The sequence below is a fragment of the Heteronotia binoei genome, chromosome 8, assembly GCF_032191835.1.
Source record: "Heteronotia binoei isolate CCM8104 ecotype False Entrance Well chromosome 8, APGP_CSIRO_Hbin_v1, whole genome shotgun sequence".
In the NCBI taxonomy this organism is placed as follows: Eukaryota; Metazoa; Chordata; class Lepidosauria; order Squamata; family Gekkonidae; genus Heteronotia; species Heteronotia binoei.
The window spans coordinates 65,192,663-65,217,271 of NC_083230.1; positions in this window are offsets into that span (position 1 = coordinate 65,192,663).

Consider the following 24,609-nt stretch of genomic DNA (forward strand, 5'->3'; position numbering starts at 1 on the left):
CTCTGATTCAGATTTCTTCCTGTCGGAGGGCAAGCCGAGGCTACCCAAGCGCAGCTCCCACCCTAGCTTGGGTAGCCAGAGAAACCAGACCAGAAAACCCCTGCAGGTGAACATCACCTCTCCACTGATCCCCAGCCCCGGACTGCAGTTGGGACCTCCACTTGTGTGCACCAGCTTACCCTCCCTGCCCTGTTTGGCAGAGAAAGCCTGCAATGGAGCCATCCGCTCCCTACCCCTGCCGCCCCACTTGAAGGCCAGAACGGCCTCTTCTTACAGGTGCCCTCTAGCCCAATGTCAGCCCAATGCAGAGCTTAACTTTCAGTCCTGGGCGCTGAAAGTGCCCTGTTGTTTCTGCTTGCTGAGGGGTCAAAGATTTCTTCCAGCCCCTAAGCGACAAGGAGCTTAATTTTCAGTCCTGGGCGCTGAAAGTGCCCTGTTGTTTCTGCTTGCTGAGGGGTCAGAGAATTCTTCCGGCCCCTAAGCAAGCAGAAGCAACTGTGTATGATCAGGTCCCCTAAGCAAGCAGAAGCAGCGGTGTATGATGACGGCAGAATGGAAAAGGATGCAGCTGAGGCACTGGAGGCTGGTTAGGGGCCCCAAGTCAGGGGGCCCTGCCTAGCAATCAGGGGGCTGTGTCCCCACAGCCCCCCTCATAGCTATGGGCCTGGTTTAACAGAGCAATTCTAAACAGAGTTACACTTTTCTAAGCCAACAGGACTGCACTGCCAGCCACTCTTTTGAACTTGTTTTGTTTCCATTTGCTGCACTGAAACAATAACAAAAAGGGAACAGGTAGCTACTGAAGAAAATGTGATAAAGACCAATTCCAAATCAAATGAGATGAGAGAGATCACTGATGAAGATGGTTCTTGTTTTTTCTCTCTCAACAACATTCATTTTCCTTACAGACAGCTGTTTAGAATGATTTGGGCTGGTTGTTAATCCAATCTCTGTGTTATATTCCTGAAGGACCACCCCCCCCCCCCTCCATCTAGGCTTTATTAGCTCTGCTAGGGTGGGAAATCCCTTTTACGTGAAAAGAAGTAGAAAGTATCTAGTTTTAAGCAGAACCGAGGCCTGTTTGGGAGAGATGCTTTCAGCACAGATGCACAGTAAAGGAAGATGTGAGAGAGGGTAGGATTTAGCTTATCTTGGCCTGTAATGGTTTGAGACATTTGTCCCAGTACCCCAAAGGAAGACTTGAGACAACAGCATGGGTTAAACTAGTTTATTCAAATTTGTTTAAATTCACTGATCTATATTGACTGAGGGAAGGCTGCTCTAGTAGGTTTGCCAAGTCCAATTAAAGAAAAATCTGGGGACTTTGGGAGCGGAGCCAGGAGACTTTGGGGGTGGAGCCAGGAGACATTGGGGGTGGAGCCAGGAACAAGGATGTGACAAGCATAACTGAACTCCAAGGGAGTTCTGGCCATCACATTTAAAGGGACAGCTCACCTTTTTAAATGCCTTTCTTCCATAGGAAATAATTAAGGATAGGGGCACCATCTTTTGGGGCTCATAGAATTGGAACCTCTGGTCCAATCGTTTTGAAACTTGGGGGGTATTTTGGGGAGAGGCACTAGATGCTATACTAAAAATTTAGTGCCTCTACCTCAAAAAATAGCCCCCCCAGAGCCCCCAATACCCACGGATCAATTCTCTATTATTCCCTATGGGAATTGTTCTCCATAGGGAATAATAGAGTGCCTAGTAGACATTTCCCTCCCCCCCACATGCTTTCTAAAGGGGGGGAGGGCCTCCATACCAGGGAATCCCCCCTCCCTGGCCCCTCCCTCTCTCACACACACAAATACTTACTGGGTCTTCTTCCCTCTGCCTGCTGTGAAAACGAAAGCAAAGAAAGGGAGGGGCCATTCTCCGAAGCCCTTCCTGTTTCCTCCTTCCTGCCCAGCCTTAAAGGGGCAGACATTTACAAACTGCTCAGGATCTCTTCACTAACATGAACTCTACAGGTATGTTCTCCCCCCCTCCCCCCGCTTCCTGATTTCTGGAGACCGGGGGATGAAGCTGTGAACCCAGAAGTCTCCCGCCAAAGCGGGGGGGTTGGGAAGCCTATGCTCTAGGCAGCCTCTCCAAGGCTGCCTTTGTTCTGGCAAATTCACTATGGTTCCAAACTCAATCAGTGGCTACCACAGGCCTCATTTATCCTTGCCCAAACAAAAACTGCTGAGAGATACCCAGCCCTAACCCCTTACCCTGATGCACCATTAAGCCACTACCCAGTTCAGAAAAATCTTGCTCAGCACCAAAGGCGCTCCTTCCCAAATCTCATCCCAGTATCCAGCATGTGATGGTCTGTTCAGAATATGCCCTCCATTGTGCCCAATGGCTCAGTGACCTCACCACGTATCCCTGCCTAAATGAGCAAACTGCCCTATCTCCACTAAACCCCCGTTAACATAAGAACATAAGAGAAGCTATGTTGGATCAGGCCAATGGCCGATTCAGTCCAACACTCTGGGTCACACAGTGGTAAAAAAACCCAAAAAAACCCAGATGCCATCAGGAGATCCATCAGTGGGACCAAGACACTAGAAGCTCTTCCCCTGTTGCCCCCCACAAGCATCAAGAATACAGAGCATCACTGCCCCAGACAGAGAGTTCCATCTATATCTTGTGGTTAATAGCCACTGATGGACCTCTGCTCCATATGTTTATCCAGCCTTCTCTTGAAGCCGTCTATGCTTGTAGCTGCCACCACTTCCTGTGGCAGTGAATTCCATGTGTTAATCACTCTTTGGGTGAAGAAGTACTTCCTTTTATCCATTTTAATCCGACTGCTCAGCAATTTCATTGAGTGTCCACAAGTTCTTGTATTGTGAAAAAGGGAGAAAAGTACTTCTTTCTCTACTTTCTCTGTCCCATGCATAATCTTGTAAACCTCTATCATGTCACCCTTCAGTCGACGTTTCTCCAAGCTGAAGAGCCCCAAGCATTTTATCCTTTCTTCATAGGGAAAGTGTTCCAACCCTTTAATCATTCTAGTTGCCCTTTTCTGCATGTTTTCCAATGCTATATCTTTTTTCAGGTTCAGTGATCAGAATTGTACACAGTACTCCAAATGAGGGTGCACCATTGATTTATACAGGGGCATTATGATACCAGCTGATTTGTTTTCAGTTCCCTTCCTAATAATTGCCTTTTTTTTATTGCAGTCGCACACTGTCTTGACATTTTCAGTGAGTTATCTACCACAATCCCAAGATCTCTCTCATGGTCAGTCTCCTCCAATTCATACCCCAACTTGTATTTATAGTTAGGATTTTTGTCCCCAATGTGGATTATTTTGCATTTGGCCATGTTGAACCTCATTTGCCATGTTGACACCCATTCACCTAGCCTTGACAGATCTTTTTGGAATGCCTCACAATCCTCTCTGGTTCTCACCACCCTGAACAATTTAGTGTCATCCACAAACTTAGCCACTTCACTGCTTACTTCCAACTCCAAATCATTAATGAACAAGTTAAAAAGCATCGGGCCTAGTACTGAGCCCTGCAGTACCCCACTATTTACCATCCTCCACTGAGAAAATTGCCCATTTATGCTCACTCTCTGTTTCCTATTAATTAGTCAGTTTTTGATCCATGAGAGGACTTGTCCTTTTACCCCATGACTCTTGAGCTTACTTAGGAACCTTTGATGAAGAACTTTATCAAAAGCTTTCTGGAAGCCAAGGTAAACAGCATCTATTGGGTCCCTTTTGTCCACGTTTGTTCACCCCCCCCCCCCAAGAACTCTGGTTAGTGAGACAAGATCTTCCCTTACAGAACCCATGCTGAACCTTCCTCAATAACCTTTGTTCATCAATGTGCCTACTAATGCTCTCTTTAATAACGGTTTCCACCAATTTTCCTGGTTTTGAAGTCAGACTGACTGGCCTATAATTTCCCGGATCTCCTCTGGAACCCTCTTTAAAGATGAAGGTGACATTAACAGCCTTCCAATCCTCAGGAATGGAGATGGATTTTAATGAAAGATTACATATTTTTGTCAGGAGATCCACAAGTTCACCTTTGAGTTATTTTTTTTTGCAATATGCTCCTCATGGTCCTTTTTTGCCTGCTTGATCACAGACTTGCACTTTATTTACTACAGTCTGTGTTCCCTTTTATTAACCTCACTTGGACTAGCTTTCTTACCTCTTACAGCTTCCATTACTTTGTTTGTTTGTTAACCATGCAGTCCTTTTTCTATACGTATTTGTTGTTAGCTATGCTAGCATGCTGTGAAAGTTTCTTACCTTGGTCTTCAAATGTATAGGCCTGCATGAAATGGTCTCTTCAAATTGATTCTTCAGCAAAAAGAGGCCTGAGCAATGACAGTTACTAAAACAACAGCTGATGGAAAATCCCAGTCTCACTAGGTCGAACTGACCATTCTGAAAGTATGCAATGTATGCATAGCAGAATCAACAGAAGGCTAAAGTAAATATACAGAAGTATTGATTAATCGTGGGACCGAATGACAGAACCCTTTTGAAACTCATTTTGTGAAAGACAGAGGGGGGGGTGGCTTTTATAATGGGAATTAGCAGGTAAAAAGGAATTAACATCTCTTTTAATGGTCTTAAGAGTCTTAATTAGATGCCCTGATAGTGCTGCTGATTGAGAAGTACTAGGAAAAGGAATAGGTTGCGTTGAAACTCTTTAACTTGAATATACATATTGAGAAGAAATCAGGAAGGGCAGTAAGCCAAATTAGCTTGGGTTGAAAAAATTCCCTTTCTGGATGGGAGGAGGGAAGAGAGCCTGGTTGACAGAAGCTGTCTGGGTTATAAAAGTTCACAGCATGGTTTAACTGACATACACACACAGCATGTCTTAGATTTATATAGAGATCCAATACAGAAGTATACTTAATTAATATAAAGGTTATTTTAATCATATAAGGATGTTCATTGTTAAGGAAATGATTGTGGAGATGTTCCATAGAATAATGGGTTTGATCAAAAGATGGTTAAGAAGGATTGGGGATGGGGGCCAAATATTAAGAATGGGATTTTTAAGGGTGAACTCTTAGATTTAATACATTTCAATGGTAGATTTTTAGGTATTAGCAAAGCATATATATATATATATTTACATGCACATTAGTCACATTGGATTATTATTTTCTGGTACTTAATCATGTTTTCTATCTCACTTTGTCTGTTTAAGTCAGGAAAAGGATCTTAAGCTTCCAATAATATAAGAGCAGCTTACTGATTCATGTAAAGTTGTATTCCTGGTAGATGAATGTGTTCTAGGCTTAGAAAGAGGCCAGAGTTGTCATGTTCAAGATGGATTCTTTGTTACAAATGGGGTTCTCTGACAATCTGAAGTAGGGCCAAAGTAAGAATGGGGAATGAGTGTGGAAATTACCCCAGAAGTTAGAATGACATTTGTCAGGGAAAAGATAGTATTGACGTGGAAGTGACTTTTGGTGTTATGAGTAATGGATTTCAGAGCCAAGGAGTTGACCCCTCATTCCGGATTGGTTAAATGGGATGGTCAGATAACTTTGAGAGGTGGATAAAAGGGGGAATAGCAGACTAGAAAAATCAGGACAAGCCTGATCAGGTCTTGTTTCTCCACCTCATCCTTTGAAGGCATAACAGAAGGAAGGTGAGATCAAATGCTACCATGCTTTGGTGTAGTGGTTAAGTGCATGGACTCTTATCTGGGAGACCCAGATTTGATTCCCCACTCCTCCACTTGCACTGCTGGAATGGCCTTGGGTTAGCCATAGCTATCACAGAGGTTGTCCTTGAAAGGGCAGCTACTGTGAAAGCCCTCTCAGACCCAGTCTGTTGTGGGGGGAGAAGATATAGGAGATTGTAAGCCGCTCTGAGTCTCTGATTCAGAGAGAAGGGCAGGGTATAAATCTGCTATTCTTCTTCTTTGCAATAAATAAATAAACCTCTGCTTAAGCTTTGCTTTGTTACAATTAATAGGCAAGACATTATGGAATATTAGACTTATAACCATGTACTCCTTTGACTATTTCATGAAGATCTGTGGAATTGTAATTGAATTTTGATGCTAGAATCATATGTTAGTAAGCTTGAATAAATGGCCATTTATTTCAAGATTTTTGAGTCTGTTGTTTACTTTCTCTCTATGGAGTTATCCCAGAGTCTTGGTTAAGGATTCTCATCTTGCAAATTTGGACTAAAACTTCTAACCATAGAGGTTAACATTGTGCCTTTCCTGACTTGAGGTATATATTTTATCTGAGCTTCTAGGATTGTAGCTTTAAATAGTCTCCAAGCTTCCCCAAGGGTTTTGCCCCTATTTACCTTTCCTTTCAGTCTCCTTGTCACATGCCTCCTCATCTCAGAGAATTTACCCCTTTTAAAGTTAAAAGTGGTTGTGTTGGTCATTTTGGGCAACTCCCTATTTATACAAATGGTGAAGTCAACAACATTATGGCCACATGCCTTGCCTTGAACAAGATGTAAAGCTCTAAGCATTTCAAAAACCAACTAAAAACCAACCTAACCAACTAAATGACCCTAGGATTCTTGGAGGACTGACTATTTACTACATGGACTACAGCCTAGTTATCACAACAAAACAAAACAACAGCATACCTGAACTACTTTCCCCAGATGTGCACAGCTACAATGTTGAGAAACAACTCCAAAAAGTGTTAGGAGTTGGACCCTCAGTACACCATCTCACTCCCATCCATGAGGCCACCATTGAACAAACCAGTGACCCCCTAAAATAAATCCCAAAGCATAAACTCCCTGCAGCATCAGTTTAAATTTAAAAATCCCGACTTCAATACCGGGAAAGTTGGTAGAAACCATTATCAAGGACAGAATGAGTAGGCACATTGATGAACACGGGTTATTGAGGAAGACTCAGCATGGGTTCTGCAAGGGAAGATCTTGCCTCACTAACCTGTTACATTTCTTTGAGGGGGTGAACAAACATGTGGACAAAGGAGACCCGATAGATGTTGTTTACCTTGACTTCCAGAAAGCTTTTGATAAAGTTCCTCATCAAAGGCTCCTTAGAAAGCTTGAGAGTCATGGAGTAAAAGGAAAGGTCCTCTTGTGGATCAAAAACTGGCTGAGTAATAGGAAGCAGAGAGTGAGTATAAATGGGCAGTCTTCGCAGTGGAGGACGGTAAGCAGTGGGGTGCCGCAGGGCTCGGTACTGGGTCCCATCCTCTTTAACTTGTTCATAAATGATTTAGAGTTGGGAGTGAGCAGTGAAGTGGCCAAATTTGCGGATGACACTAAATTGTTCAGGGTGGTGAGAACCAGAGAGGATTGTGAGGAACTCCAAAGGGATCTGATGAGGCTGGGTGAGTGGGCGTCAACGTGGCAGATGCGGTTCAATGTGGCCAAGTGCAAAGTAATGCACATTGGGGCCAAGAATCCCAGCTACAAATACAAGTTGATGGGGTGTGAACTGGCAGAGACAGACCAAGAGAGAGATCTTGGGGTCATGGTAGATAATTCACTGAAAATGTCAAGACAGTGTGCGTTTGCAATAAAAAAGGCCAACGCCATGCTGGGAATTATTAGGAAGGGAATTGAAAACAAATCAGCCAGTATCATAATGCCTCTGTATAAATCGATGGTGCGGTCTCATTTGGAGTACTGTGTGCAGTTCTGGTCGCCGCACCTCAAAAAGGATATTATAGCATTGGAGAAAGTTCAGAAAAGGGCAACTAAAATGATTAAAGGGCTGGAACACCTTCCCTATGAAGAAAGGTTGAAACGCTTAGGGCTCTTTAGCTTGGAGAAACGTCGACTGAGGGGTGACATGATAGAAGTTTACAAGATAATGCATGGGATGGAGAAAGTAGAGAAAGAAGTACTTTTCTCCCTTTCTCACAATACAAGAACTCGTGGGCATTCGATGAAATTGCTGAGCAGACAGGTTAAAACGGATAAAAGGAAGTACTTTTTCACCCAAAGGGTGATTAACATGTGGAATTCACTGCCACAGGAGGTGGTGGCGTCCACAAGCATAGCCACCTTCAAGAAGGGGTTAGATAAAAATATGGAGCAGAGGTCCATCAGTGGCTATTAGCCACAGTGTGTGTGTGTGTGTATATATATATATATATATATATTTGGCCGCTGTGTGACACAGAATGTTGGACTGGATGGGCCATTGGCCTGATCTAACATGGCTTCTCTTATGTTCTTATGTTCTTAATCATGCCCTAGAAGAAAATGCTGTCTCCAAAAAGACATCCCCATTAAACTTTGCTAGAAAGGCAAGCCACATATGGGTATCTGCCTTCATTGCACGAGCTACCCTGATAGGTGAAGATCAGCCTAAGAAAGACCTTGCCTGGTGCTATCACCTTATATGCAAATTTCCGATGCACTGAAACAACTTGCTTTAGGGTCACCTTTCTTGCCTGACATAAACCCTGTAATAACTCCCTGTATTCTCAATCTTATCTTCAAGCAATCTAAATTCGACAACTCTTATGCTTCATTGAAGATGAATTTTAATGTTTTAATTTTCTAATGATGTATATTCTTATTATATTTAAAATTTGAATTTTATGTTAGAATCCTTGTGTTGTAAGCCGCCGTGAGCCCGCTTCGGTGGGGTAGGGTGGGATATAAATAAAATAAATAAATAAATAAAAAGATATTTAGAAACATATATAGACAACAAGCCTCAAAAACAATAAACACACATATATTTTAAAAAATGAAAACAGCTTTTGAAAAGACAGTTATAGCTGAACACTGATGTTCCAGGAGCCAAAGCCAATGCACATCTTAAATCAACCTGTTTCATCACAAAAAATGAAAACAGCTTTTGAAAAGACAGTTATAGCTGTACTTGTGAGAAAAGTAGTTAATGCACTAATGTTCCAGGAGCCAAAGCCAATGCACATGTTAAATCAACCTGTTTCATCACAAGCCCATTTTAAGAAAACATGCAATTAGAATGATAGTTCTAGAACAAGAGATTCAGATTAGTCTCACAGATTTACATAAACTTTTTTAAAAAATTTAATATATTTCTTCTCTTTTTGACATTGCCTACATTTTTGTTGCATTAGACAGTTGCATTACATAGCATTAGACAGTTTTTAAAAATTATAGCTCCTTGTTATGTCTATTGTGATAGCCCTCTCCAGTTCAATAGCACACATATGCAGTTTTCTAAAGTATGAGGGCCATGCAGTTTGCATGAATACATGTGCTGAAATAGAGAGGGTTTCAGCAACATTGTGCTGAACATTTGTTGACTACATGTGTGTTTAACAGTCATACTCCATTGATTCCCCCCCCCCCGCTAGAAGTTTCCCTCTCAAATGTTGCTTGCACAAATGCCCAAAATGCTCTAAAATCACCTTAAGGGTTTTTTTTTTAAATGTGAATTTGCTATAAGAGCTTTAAAGGAAAAATAGTGGGAAAGAAGAATATAACGTGCACTGCCAAGATTTCCCTTTTACAAGTTTTTATGCCAAATCCCAAAGGTAAATTTTAACATGATTAAAGGAAGCTTATTGTGATCAGATTTGAAAGCCCTTAAAACCAATGGCATTTTCAGATCCATAAACAGAGATTCAGTGCAAGAAATCATTCTGGGTCTAAACAAATTGAGTTCATCATTTTACAGTGTTGTCCTAAACAAATCTACTCAAAATCCTACTCAGCTCTATTCAGTGGGCCTTAATCCCAGGAAAATGTTTTTAGGATTGCACTGTTAGTGTCCTCCACTCTTCCTCTTTAATAATACACATATAAAAACATAAAATGAACACATTTCATATTTAAAAATATGAAGACTACCCTCTTTAAACGAGCATATATTGACTGCTGTATTGCCGTTAACTAAGGATCCGCCAACACGGTCCTGTCTAAGGACCTATGTCAACATGGAACTAATCAGACTGGCAGAAACTAGTGTCAGAACGCCACCATTGCTGCCAGATTAATTTAAATTATATGAATTTTAAATACACTAACTGTTTTTTAAATGATGTTAAATTCAAAGTTTTATTGTTATATTTAAAGTTTTTATATTTACTATTGTATATGTATGAGATGTTGTTAGCCGCCCTGAGCCTGCCTAGGCGGGGAGGGCGGGATACAAATAAAATTTTACTTACTTACTTACTAAAAATGTCAATAGTCACCAACCCCATAATATGTATGTTATGCATTTATCCTCTAATAGTGGCTCAAGTGCATACTAATTGCAATTATGGAAAAAGTCAGTCCTTTCATTAAACAACATACCTTGGTTAATGTCAGAGTGAAATTAAATGCTTTTATTTAGAGCTTCCAGGACCCACCAAAGCAAGCGGAAGCTTTTAAGCATGCTTTCCCAAGAAAGCAATTGGATTTTTTTTTTCACACAGAATTGTTAGATTTCACTTTCACCTTAACATTTAGGTTTGTGCCATTCCTTAGACTCTATAATTATAGAAATTGTACATTATTGCTAGGAGTTGAGGGTTGCAGCCTTTCTATTAATTACAGGAGTTATTAAGAGTATCTTCTATGAACTCCATTCAGTTCATCAGTTGTCAATCTTTCTCAGCTCAGCTGACATTTCTGTGTTAAAATATGCCACTCTGATGTTTAGGTTAGACTTCTATCATGTATTCTATGCAGGGATATCCTTGAACGCAGTTCTGAGAATGAAAATGTTGATAAATGTGCCTGCTCAGCTTCTAACTGTGGGAAGTTACTTGGAGTATGCTACTCCCGTTCATAAATAGCTTTACTGATTACCTGTTTGTTTCCATACTCAATGCAATATGCTGATTCTTACTTTTTTATTACCTGGAACCCACATACATAAGGACCGCTTCTCTGTGTATGAACCTATGCACCAATTAAATTCCACCCATCAGTTCTTCTCAATATTTCTCCTATCAGGCAAGCATGCTCCTCTTCAGCCTAGTTTCAAGCTTTTTTGATCACTATCACAATTTTATGGAATGATTTGCCAGAGAACATAAAAAGGGCTTCATATTTACCAGCTTTTAGAAAATCGTATACGCTGGCTGTCCTTCACTGCGACTTCTGCTGACATCGTTGTATCTGATCGGACTGATGGATTAATAAAAAGACTGCATAGTTGAAGCTAAATATTAGTGTCTTCTTTTGAATATTTTAATGGCGCACTTCTTAATTTATTGGTCAGGGTGTGTGTAAAGTACTGTCAAGTCACAGCTGACTTACAGCAACCCCATAGGGTTTTCAAGGCAAGAGACTAACAGAAGTGGTTTGCTACTGCCTTTCACTGCATATGCATGTAGGTATATTGATTTGTGAACCACCAGAGGCCTATTTCAAGAAAAATTGGGTATAAATAATTTACTTTGCACTCCATTTTTGATATATGTATTACTTAACACCTGAATTTTTTTAAAAAATAAAACTGCTATTTCCCACCTTATTTCCTTGGATACAAATTTTCTCAGTCTATTCAGAGGTCCTCAGTCCCCTCAGAGGAAAATTATAAAGAAGTGATTATTATTATCAAGGATGTTCATTTAGATAATACCTACCCAAGATCCATCAAATACAAATTTAATTAGTCTTTTTTTTAATACAGTTGAGATAAATAATATAATGGAAATGGACAGTCACACTCTCAGGTAATCTACCTCATAGGAGAATAAAATGGGGGAATAGGAATGATATAAGCAGCTTTTGGTCCCTAGTAGGAAAGAAAGGTGAACTGCCAAATACCCAACCTATGGGTCACAGCTGGCCTGCCCAGGGCTTTAATCAAGCATGCTGGACTCTCCTTCTTACCCTTCTATCCTCCCTCTTTGAAGCTCTGAAGCAGCTAAGGTTTCCTGCTCTTTCTGCCTTTTCTTTGCCAGCTGCAGCAGGAAACAAAGTTGCAAAGAAAATGCGGAGTGGATTTTCCATTAAGGTCTCTGTGCCCAGATAGATAGGGCACAGAGACCTTAATGAAAAATCCTTTCCATGTTTTCCTTACAACTTTGTCTGAGCTGCAATGTATTTCAATGGAGTGGAAATCAGTTTCACTTTTCAGTGTTCCTATATTAGTCAGTTGAAGTTCATGTTGTGTTGTGTCCTTGCAAATAAAGGGTTGATGCTTTGAGCCAGCTTGTCTCTGCTCAATGGACCTGAGAACTAGTGCCTTGTGAGTACTCTAACCTGGGAATCCACAGCCAAAGGAAAACATTACACGGGAGAGCCATTGACAATTTGAGTAGGGGGGGAGGGGAAAGAAACTTACAATGCCATTTCATTGTTTTCTGCTGTGATTCTTGTCCTTTTTCTTGATTTATTATTTTTAAAATTGTGTTGCCAAATCCCACTATTCCCCCAACTTTTCATTTAAAAAAATATTGCAAGTGTTTTAAGCATATTTGTATTTAAAGTTAAAACATAGGGATGGTACGCATGCACTGAGGAAGCCGGCTGTTTGCTCGTCCTCCCCTTCGGATTGGAATTTTAAATAGCTCAAAAGAATGTAAATAGCCTTTTGGCAAGACTAATTGAAGAAGGAGCTTACTTACGAAGGTCTGAAGAACGTAAGAATTCCTTTCTGGGGTCCCAGAGGGTAAGATAACAACTCTTACTATCAAATTAAGGAGGCAACACCCAGGCTAATTACTCAGCGGTTGCGTGTAGCTCCAGAAAAATAAGAAACTATGGCTAAATCCATTAAGGAGTTATCAGAGCAGATGGCTGCTTTCCAGGCTTTAATAATGTCATCCCAGGACCAGATAAGATCTGAAATTAAGTCAGTGAGAGAGGCAGTTTCAGAACTGGCAGCTGAACTCAAAGACACACGGAGCATTGCTGTTTCGGCTAACTAGCTTGCCTTATCTAACAAGCAGATGATAGCCCAGCTGAATACGCAGCTTACAGAACTCTCTGACCGTAACAGAAGAGCGAATTTGATTCTGGGTGGAATTTCAGAGGAAATAAATAATAAACTGCTGGAAGGAACTCTTATAGACTGGATGGCTGAGCAAGGAGTTACTCTACAATCTCAGGACATTGAGAGGGCTCATAGACTGCAAAGGAGACAAGATGGTGGTGCCCCAAGGGAAGTCATATTTAAATTTTTAAGGGAAAAGACTCAGCAGACAGTTTTCAAGACTTTGAAAAAAAAAGGAAGACTTTTCTTTTAGAGGAAGGAAAGTTTGGGTGAGGGAAGACTTTTGCCAGGAAACCATCAGAAAGAAGAGGCTAATGAGACCCTTTGGGCAAAAATTATATGACAATAAGATTAAATTCTCTTGGGGGTACCCTTCCTCAATAATTATTTTTAAAGACGAAAAAAGGCTGGTGGCCCGCAACCCTAAGGAAGCAAGAGATCTCCTTACTCACCTGGGCATCGCCATAGATGACCTGAGAGACCCAAGAGAGGAAGAAGAAGAAGAAACAGTGGATCTCGATGTGGACCTGGGAGAAGGAAGCTCAAGTAGACAAGAGAAAAGGCCAAGGACGGACTACTAAAGGGAAGTATAAAACAATTTGAGCTAACTTTAGGTAGAAGCTAGAAGGGGAAGGTCGGGGTGCGTACTCCCTGGAAGGCGGAAGACAGGTTGATTGCCTCATCCAGAAAGTTGTCTGTGCCACAGGGGAAGGGAATGGGGGGGGTGGGTTTTTAGTAAGAATTAAAGTAAAATACCCTCAGCCAGTAGGGCCCAAGTTTGTTACAAATAAAGAGAATGGATAGATCTTTAAGAGTGCTTTCACTGAATGTGAATGGCCTAACATCAAATCTTAAGAGATTCAGAGTAATTAAAATGGCTAAAGAACAAAGAATTGATCTGTTGTGCCTACAGGAAACTCACAAAAAATAAATGATAGAAAACCATTGATAAAAGACTTGAGGTGGCAGGTTTTAGCAGAAGCAAGAGGGTCTTCCAAAGCCAGAGGGGTAGCTGCATTGATTCATAAGGATACTAAGGTGGAGGACATTGAAAAATTAGTAGATAAGGAAGGTAGATACCTGTTAGTTAAGTTTAAGCTGGAAGCCATAAAAATCACTATAGTAAATGTTTATGCACCAAATAAAAGACAAAGGAAATTCTTAAACTTGGTTTTTAAGAAGATACAACAGTTTTCAGAGGGCGAACTAATTGTAGTGGGTGATTTAAATACGGACATAACCAAGAACAATAGTATTAAGCTAAGAGATTGGAGCTTGAAGGACGCTCATGAGTTTACTGACACGAGACCCAGCCCAACACACATTTCTAGTAGACATAAAACAACATCCCGCTTAGATTATATAATTTTGGAAAAAAATAATAATATGGCGGTTAAAGAGATTAAGACCCATCCAATTTTGATTTCTGACCATGCCCCTATAAGTATAGAATTAGAACTAAAACTTCCCTTGACAAACAGACCTTGGAGGTATAACAACCTGGTAATGGCAAAGAAGAGGATAGGAAATACTTAATGACACAGTTAAAATTATATTTTAGGGAAAATAGAGGCACTGTGTCAACTAATATATTATGGGACGCTGCTAAAGCGGTAATAAGGGGCCATTTGGTTAGGAAAGAAAAAGACATAAAAAGGGAATAGTATAAAAAAAGGTAAACAAAACTTAATGAATTGGAGGAGCTACAAAAAGAAATAATGGGAAAGTGTAATCCTAGTTTACAGATTAGAATTAAAGAGATTCAAAAACAGTTGGAGGCCCTAGATATGGCAACAATGTGGAAAAAGGAAATAATGGTTAGGAACGACTTCCAGAGGAATAGTATTAATACAGCAAAAAGGTTAGCTAATTATTTGAAAGTTAAAAAGGCAAAACAATCAATTAGAAGTATAAAAATTAATAATAATACAACTCAAAACTCTAAGGAAATCACTAAGGCATTTGAGGACTTCTATAAAAAGTTATATATGAAAAAGAATATAACGGAGGTGTGGGACGCACCTAAGCTGATCATAGAGGAGGAAGTGAAAGCCTCACTGGGAGCTGAGATTACATTCCAAGAGATAAAGGAAGTAATAAAAGCGCTCAAAAAAGGTAAATCACCAGGGCTGGATGGCTTTACTTCTGACTTTTATAAAGAAATGGTAGAAATTATAGCACCCGAATTGCAGGTAGTTTTTAACGAAGTCTTGGAAGGAAAGAAAGCCCCGGACTCATGAAAGGAAACAGAAATAATGTTGATATTAAAGCCCCAGAAAGACCCGGGAAAAGTAGGTCCGTATGTGCCCATTAGTTTACTAAATCAAGATTATAAGATCTTTGCTAAGGTTTTAGCAAATAGACTTAAGAGAGTTATCCCGTCAATTATAAAAGGGGACCAATACGGTTTTATTGAGGGTAGATCTATTGTTCATCCCAGTAGAAATATCTTAAATGTACTGCACCATGGCCAAAAGAAAAAAATAGCTCTGTTAAAATTGGATGTTTACAAAGCCTTTGATACTCTCTCACATGAATTCTTGTGGCAAATATTAAAGAAGATAGGTTTAGAGGAACGGTTCTTACAGGCCATACAGGAAATATACAAAGGTGGTAAGGCAAAAGTTAGAGTCAACACTGACCATTCACAAGCGTTTCCAATTCAAGGGGGGGGGGGAGACAAGGCTGTCCACTATCCCCGCTCATATTTATAATAGCTATAGAACAATTAGCAGAGCGAATTAGGAATGCGGGGAGAATAGAGGGGTATAAGTCAGGTAATGGAGAAATGAAAATTAATTTATTTGCGGATGATATCATAGTAATTATGTCAAACCCCAAAGACGGAGTTAAAGAGATTAAGATAATTTTAGATGATTTTGAAAAGTGTTCAGGGCTAGGAGTGAATATGGCAAAATCAGAAATTCTATACCTTAATGTTAATAGAGAGGAAAAACAGGAAATAAATAGGATTACGAATATAGGAATGGGGGCCAAGAGACTTAAATACCTAGGGATAGTCCTGCAAAAAAATATGGACAAAATGATAAATGAGAACTATGGTAAAATATGGAAGAAAATAGAGAGAGATATGAATAAATGGAATCATAAAATACTAGGGATATCAACTAGAATAAGATCCCTTAAAATGTTCTTGATACCAAAGTTAATGTATTTATTCCAAACGTTGCCCTTAGGTTTGAGGAAAAATCAAATTGAACATTGGAATAAAGCAATTAAAGTGTGGATTTTTAATAATAAAAACTGTAGGTTTCATAAGAGAATTCTATACAACCTTAAATCAGAATTAGGTTGGGGAATCCCAGATTTAAGTAAATATTATGAGGCCTTCCAACTAAGAGCGTTACTAGAACTGAGTGAGGATAAGGTACAGAAGTGGATTAATTTCAAGAATGCAGTTAACAGTGGTATTGGAAGATTTGGTATTTTTTCCACAGTGTCGACAAAAGATCTAAAATTAGCCATAGGGCCCAGAAGAGCATCATTAGAAACCTGGATGAAATGGTACCCACAGTGGCTAGGAAAGGTTTCAAGATGGACCCCCCTAGAAGCTATTGTTAAGGAGGTGCATGCTATAAAATGGTGGGAAAGGCTTAAAAACAAAGGCTATTATAGAGTGGGCGATATGTTTAGGGGTGGTAAACTAAAACCTTTACAGGAAATTACAGAAGATTTAGGTAATCAATACTGGTTAAACATAGCAGGCTTACATAAGATAGTTAAGATCAGTGAAAAGGGAGAGCTTTGGTTAGACGCTCCAATGGAAGAGATATATAAAGTAATGGCCAAACAAAGGAAGGGTCTAGTGGGGTTACTATACAGAAAAATGATTTCAAATAAAGATAAAATAATAGTACATTTACAAAAGATTTGAAGTCATGAAGGTCAGTTAACAGAGAGGTTGGCTGGGAAAATCTTGGAAGGACTAGAAGGGATTAAAGTAATCAAATTTAAAGAACTGGAATATAAATTTTTCACAAAATGGTACAAAACACCCGCACAAATAGCCAATATATTCCCAGGAATGAGTTCCAAGTGCTGGCATTGCAAACAATTTAAGGGTTGGTTTGCACATATGTGGTGGGAGTGTGAAGAGGTTAAACCCTTCTGGGGGGAAATTATTGAATTTATTAGAAAAGTCTGCAATGTACCATTAACCATTGGCTTTAATATGATGTTGTTAAGCACAATAGGAAGTCCGGCACTAAGTAGACCCACTCAAAACCTTGTCAAGGCTAGGGTTGCCAATCCCCAGGTGGGGGCAGGAGATCCCCCAGTTTGGAGGCCCTCCCCCCGCTTCAGGGTCATCAGAAAGCGGGGGGAGGGGAGGGAAATGTCTGCAGGTAACTCTATTATTCCCTATGGAGACTTATTCCCATAGGAAATCATGAAGAATTGATCTGCAGGTATCTGGGGCTCTCGGGGGGATGTTTTATGAGGTAGAGGCACCAAATTTGTAGCATAGCATCCAGAGCCTCCCCCCAAAATACCTCCCAAGTTTCAAAAAGATTGGACCAGGGGGTCCAATTCTATGAGTCCCAAAAGAAGGTGCCCCTATCATTCCTTATTTCCTATGGAAGGAAGGCATTTAAAAAGGTTTGTGATCCCTTTAAATGTGATGGCCAGAACTCTCTTGGAGTTCAGTTATGCTTGTCACACCCTTGCTCCTGGCTCCACCCCCAAAGTCCCCAGATATTTCTTGAATTGGACTTGGCAACCCTAGTCAAGGCAATGATACTAGCGGGGAAGGCGGTCATCGCTTTGGGGTGGAAAGATAAAAGTAAATGGTCAATAGAAATCTGGCACAACTATTTGTTTGATTACATGCAGTCTGACATCGTGGCAAAAATCAACAAGGATTCCACGTGGAAAGATAAAGTCAAGGAAATCGAGACCAGATGGAACCTTTATTTAGAATGGATCTCAGGAGAAACAAGGAAGGACATTCAGTGGAAGATCAAGACTTTGTGCCCTTGGCTGAGCGGGAAAGACTAAGAGAAGATGGGGAGGGTTGGGGGGGTGGTTATTTTTAATTCCAACATTCATATGTTGTAATGGTCAATTTTACAAGAGTCAATAAAACATAAAAATATTTATTAAAAATAAATAAATAAATAAAGTTAAAACATAATACATTTAACTGTGTTTGTCTGTGTCCTTTATAAAGTTTATTTCTCCTCTACCTCACATTACATTTTATGACACACATGGTCCATCCCCACAAAGTCCCATTTGTGTAAGATCCTGCCCTCCAAACAAATGAGTTCAACACCCCTGAATTATTTATTTTTTAAAAAATGCCTCTTGGCCATAGCATGCAAACTAATTTATGCTTAGCACTGCATTTAACACTGTAGGACCTTTTTGTCTCCTCAACTTAAAATGGGCAAAAAAAAATAAGGCCTATGAGAAAAGTTTTTTTAAAAATGTCTTTTTTATTTTTGCCTGTTGTTTTGGAAAGTTTTCTGGAGTGTGATCAAACAAGCAGAGGACTTGCACTTTCTAATTATGTTCATAATAACTGTAATATTTCAGAATTAATGGCAGCTGGGGATATTTATTTATTTTATTTTGTTTGATTTATATCCCACCCTCCCCACCAAAGCAGGCTCACATAAAGTCTCTGCTTGTGAGGATCTTGAATGTGCTAGATAAAACTGCTTTTTTTAGTGTCAGGTCAAAAATCAGCTAACATCCCTAGGGTGGCGATAATGTCTGAAGGCCAGCCAGGGACACCTTTGGGAGGGGGAAGGTAGGGGCGCGCGTGCGCCGCCGGAAACAGGAAGTGATGTCACTTCCGGTGACGTCACTTCCGGTGACGTCATGCCACTGCCGGAAACAGGAAGTGACATCACTTCCTGTGACATCATTTCCCCCGCGCCACCTGCCAGAAATGGGAAGTGACATCACTTCCTGTGACATCATTTCCCCCGCGCCACCTGCCGGAAGCAGGAAGTGACATCACTTCCTGTGACATCATTTCCCCCAAATGACACTGCCGGAAACAGGAAGTGACTTCACAGCACTTCCTGTGACGTCCCCAAAAATCCCCCAAATATCACCGCCGGAAACACCAAGATTATTTATAGAGAGGGAAAGGGGGAAATAAAGTTAAATAAAACTCTTTTTTTACTTTTTTCAAAGTGAGAAGACTAGAGAGAACGGGTTCCATGCTGAGAAGCCAGTCAGATTCCAGTGAGATTCCAGTGAGACTGTGCTGCATAATGCAGCCTATTTATTTTGTCCTGTTTGCTCTGTTGGCTCTATCTGCGCCACCTTCATCACTTTCGGGGTGTGGATCCCCCAGTGGGGTGGTCTCCCGACTCCCTCCGCCGGCTGTTTCTGATAGCCCTGCGCCCCCTCTTTCATTTGATATGTGTCCCGTGCGGGTGCCACCCTCCTGCCGGGAGATGCCGCAAAATGAGCCCCCTTGAGGCTTATGGCGGCAGGGCTCGGGGGAAGCGAGCTAGACTGCTGTTCTTTTGAGGGGTTATAGAGTGTTTCGAGCCCGTCCCTGTGGCATCGGTCCCATCATTGTGGGACCCAGGGGGCCGGCGCAGCAATCCCCAGTTGGAGGCAGGGGATCCCCTGGTTTGGAGGCCCTTCCCCTGCTTCAGGGTCATCAGAAAGTGGGGGGGAGAGGGAAATGTACTCTGTGGAGACCAATTCCCATTGGGTATAATGGAGAATTCATCTGAGGGTATCTGGATCTCTGGGGAGGCTGTTTTTTTAGGTAGAGGCACCATATTTACAGCATAGCATCTGGTGCCACTCCTCAAAACAACCTCCATGTTTCAAAAAGATTGGACCAGGGGTTCCAATTCTATGAGCCCCAAAAGAAGGTGCCCCTATCCTTCATTATTTCCAATGGAGGGAAGGCATTTAAAAGGTGTGTGGTCCCTTTAAATGAGATTGCCAGAACTCCCTTTGGAGTTCAATTATGCTTCTCACAAACTTGCTACTGGCTCCACCTCCAATGTCTCCTGGCTCCACACCTAAAGTCCCCAGAATCTTGAACTGGACTTGGCAACCCTTCCTTCTAAAGCAGTTATTTCCTCCAGGATGGAGAGAGAAATCTGTTGTCTGGAATTCAGTTCTGATCATAGGAGATCTTCAGGTTCCAAGTGGGAATTGGTTACCTTGGCCCGGCAGCACCCGCTGGGTGACTAGATATCACCCAGCTGGCATGACTTAATTAGGCCCAGCTGCTTGCTCCTGTTCAGCAGGACTCCCTCTATGACAGCTAATGTGAATTAGCAGTTGCCAACTCCAGGTTGGGAAATCCCTGGAGATTTGGTGGGTGGGGCCTGAAGAGGGTGAGTTTGAGAAAGGGTGGGACTTCAGCCAGGCACCATGGCATAGAATCCATTCTCAAAATTAGCCATTTCTGCCTGGAGAACCATTGTTGATAATCTCCAGGTAAGGGCTGTGTCATACCCTGCTGAGGTTGCTTGCTTCCTGCTTTGTCCCCATTGTGAAGAAAGACTGTACTTTTACCAGATTGATGCTGCAGGGATGGGGGAGAAGATGGAAAACTGAAATCAGATACATTCCCCTATAGAAAATACCTACCTTGAGGTGCATACTCTATAACACAACCAGGCCAGGCAAAAAAAAAAAAATCATGCCACAAGCTCACACTGATGCTAAACACCACAAGGCTGGATATGACAGGAAAAGGTGGCAACAATGCGTTGCAAACAAAATGAATGATGTGCTTCAGTGTCTGTGTGACCGTCGTCATGTTCCCCCTGCACTCCTCCCCCCAATTATTCTTCCCTGGACCTGTTTCAGGGCTTTAAGGCACCACACACAGAGATGCTGGTGGGAGTGTGTGGAATGGAAAGCCGGTGTCTGTTTCAGCTGCAGGGTGGGTGGGAAGACAGCAAGGGTGAGGAGCAGTGTTTCCTCTAAGCTGAGTTAGCTTGAGCTAGCTCACAGATTTTTAGCCTCCAGCTCACACCTTTTTGTCTTAGCTAGGGTTCATTTCCAGCAGGAACGCACAGGAACAAAGTACGGGGAGAGAAGAAACAAAGTATTTATTTATTTATTACCTTATAAGGCAGCAGCACATGCTGAAGTACTCTGTGCCTGTCTCTGTTCCAGCTGTTTCTCTTGCAGTCAGCTGGAGCTTCAAAGGCTACAGTATTGCTCTTCAAAGGCAGTATAGGCTCTTTGGAAATCTGGCCCCACCCCCTCAGCCCTGCAAGGGGAGAGGTTGAGGCCTTGCTTGCAGTTACCGCCTATCTGGTGATCCTGCTGGACTGGCTACTGCTCAGTAAGTTGTGAGGGGGGGGGATGGACTTCTTTGGATGCGGGAGGGTGGTCTTCAGCTCACACTAAAAGGCAAGCCTTGGCCTTGTTTGCCCTGCATGGCTGGGTGCACTTGACCTCAAGGGAAGGGTGGTGGGGGTGATCTCTGGCCTCCATTGAAGGCCTGGCCTTCCTTGCCTTGCTCGGCTGGGTGCACTTGTCCTTGAGCGAAGGACAACGATGGAGGGGGGTGATCTCTGGCCTCCATTGCAGGCCCAGCCTTCCTTGCCTTGCTTGGCTGGACATACTTGCCCTCAAGTGAAGGGCAGTGGCAGGGAGGGGGATCTGTGGCCTCCATTGCAGGCCTGGCCTTCCTTGACTTGCTCAGCAGGGCACACTTGCCCTTGAGCGAAGGCAGTGGCGGTAGAGGGTGATCTCTGTCCTCCATTGCAGACCTGGCCTTCCTTGCCTTGCTTGGCTGGGTGCACTTGCCCTCAGGGGAAGAGCACAGCTCTGCTGAAGGCAAGAGCATTGGGCCACCACAGCAGGACAAGACTGGGGCCTGCCTTGTCAAGTGAACATTGGTGGAGAAGCATTGGGGAGAGGGGTGCCTTCAGCCTACACCTTGCCAAGCAAGCAGACATCTCAGGGGGAGGTCTTTCATCTTTCAGGTGGGGGGGGGGCACAGGAGAGTTCTCCAGTCATGCAAGGCCTGTCCAGCCATCTTGGGCTACTGGGTGAGTGGGAGTCTTCTGTTGGAGGGGGCGAGGGGATTCTATATCTTCTTTTCCCACCCACCCCTCTCTCTCAGCAAAGGAGCCAGCCTCAAGGTCTTTCCTGGAGATTTCCCTACAAATCAGGTCAGTTCCCTAGGGGAGAGAACTAAGGGCTTTCCCCTTGTTACAGAAAGTGTTTTGGGTTTCCTATTTTTAAATGCGGAAATTAGCTGGAATACCCAAGCGTGAGCTTTGAGGAGCTGAGATCTTTTGTCAATTATACGGAGGTCAGGTAGCTCAGAAAATAATTCCAAACGAGAATGAAATTTGAAATGGTTTTACTAAAAATAATATAGGTGTTTCAATACAACCACTCTTTACACATAAATTTAAGCATACCCACAAGACATAAGAAATAAAGGGGTGCAAGATAGCGCAGAACAAGGGAAGACAGACAGGGTATACTACCTCTCTAGAAGATGGTGGAGGTCCATGGAAAAATGGAGGTGGGAGCAGGCATGGCCGGTGTGAGCTGCTCCAAAGGAAACCAATCACAGGGCATATCAGTGGGTACAAACTGTCATGGCACCTAACAGAATGCCCACCCAATGACTCCAGACCTGAGTAGTTATAGGGTTGGGAGGGGGAAGTTTCACCACAGGGGCTTGATGGATGGGAGATGATGGCCTTATCGTGTCATCACAATGGGTGTCCAGAGGTAAAACAAAAGGTGAACCTTGTACCTGTATGGCCACTCAGGGCAGTTTAGGTTGTAATTTTATTTGTTTGTTTGTTTGTTTGTTTGTTTATTTCAATTTATATCCCGCCCTCTCCACAAGCGGACTCAGGGCGGCTTACAACATCATAAAATACAATCAATCCAATAAAACATATAAAACCATAATTTACGTATATCAGCTTTAAAACCATTCTATAACGCTAGACATTCCCAAGACACAAGACGATGACATTCTGAAGAAACAAGATGATGACAATACAATGGGGCAGCACATGGTATATTGACAAAAGCAGGGTGAGGATTAGTCATGAGGAGAAGGGAAACATTGAAGGAATTATCTGGGCACGTAGGCAAATTCCAGTATTTTTCCATTGCATCCACTGAAGGAGAGGTGGGGGGAAAAGGTTACTCAGAGGCATGCCTTGCCTATGCAGCCCAGCCTTCCAAAATGGAGTTTTCCTGATCTTCATCAGGGGGCCTTTTTTGGGGTGCACAGACTAGCTTAAGGGAGCCCCCATGTCTTTTAGGACTACCCTCTTTATTCAGCAGTGCTCTCACTCTTTTTGGAGGAAGTGGGCTGCCCTTTCTCTCCAAGAGATAGGTCTCTTTCGCCTGCACCCTAGGAGGCAGTCTCCAGGACTTTCCTGGAGATTTCCTCACAAATCAGGTTCAGTTCCCCAGGAGAGAGGATGGAGGGCTTTTCCCCCCTTTATGGAGGAAGTGGGCTGCCCTGTCTCTCCAAGAGATAGAATAGGAAGGGCATATAGTGCCCTTCAGCATAGGTTACCCAGCGTTTACAAGACAGCTGTTGAAGTAATCTGAAATGGTAAAGCAGAAACAATAAAAGGAGCAGGGAAAAAAACACTGTGATGATCAGTATTAGAAAAAGGCAGACTAAAAAAGCCCAATCTTGTTACTGGAAAAATAAAATTACAGAAACAAGAATAAAATCTATAATATAGTGGGTTTAAAACAAAATCAATGTAAGGCCTTTTATTGGACCAATCAAATTAGTGCAAAATAAAATTAACCATGAAAGAAGCAACTCGCTGGTCCAGGGCAGTTTGTGTGAAATCCAGCAGCAGCCCTGCAGGGAAGAGGAGAGTGAGAGCTGTGTAAATTTAGAAGACTGGCTGCAGATTTATACCCCGTCCTTCTCTCTGAAGGGAATGGCTTACAATCTCCTATATCTTCTCCCCCCACAACAGACACCCTGTGAGGTGGGTGGGGCTGAGAGGGCTCTCACAGCAGTTGCCCTTTCAAGGACAACTCATGCAATAACTGTGCTAACCCAAGGCCATTCCAGCAGGTGTAAGTGGAGGAGTGGGGGTCAAACCTGGTTCTCCCAGAGAAGAGTCCACACACTTAACCACTACACCAAACTGGCTCTCACTTAACCACTATACCAGACTGGTTTAGAGGGAAATCGGTCATGGTGTAAGCCAAAAAGAAGTGGCAAGTCTAAGTCACTAGTAAAAAAAGTGTCCAGAAAAGGGTTGGTTTCAAGAGCTGTTGCAAACTTACCAGCCAGATAATTTCCCTGTGTGTGAAGTGCAGACTGAGAAGCCTCTCTCCTCCTTTCTCTCTCTCACCCCCCTTACCTCTCCTTCCTTCCTTTCTTTCTCTATCTCTCCCTGTCATCTGTCCCCCTTCTTTCTTTCCCCCAAAAGTAACTTGACAGGCCATGCATGCCCTCTGATAAATGCAGGAGTCATTTTGTAGAAAAATAGGCAGTGGAGCTCATCCAGGGATTGTTATGCAGCTGCACATACTATTCAAAGGAAAAGGAGATGGAACTCTCAGAAGGAGGAGGAGAAACTCTCAGAAAGGTTCAGGAGCTGTGCTCCTGAGAGCTCCCACTGAATCTGAGGCCTGGATAAATGTTTGTGATATTGAAATCATTTAACATCTTGGATGTTTTCTTTGTGCTTTTGAAGTAATTTTTCTCCAGATTGCCAACTCTGAGTTGGGTAATACCTGGAGATTTTGGGGTGGAGCTTGAGTGGTG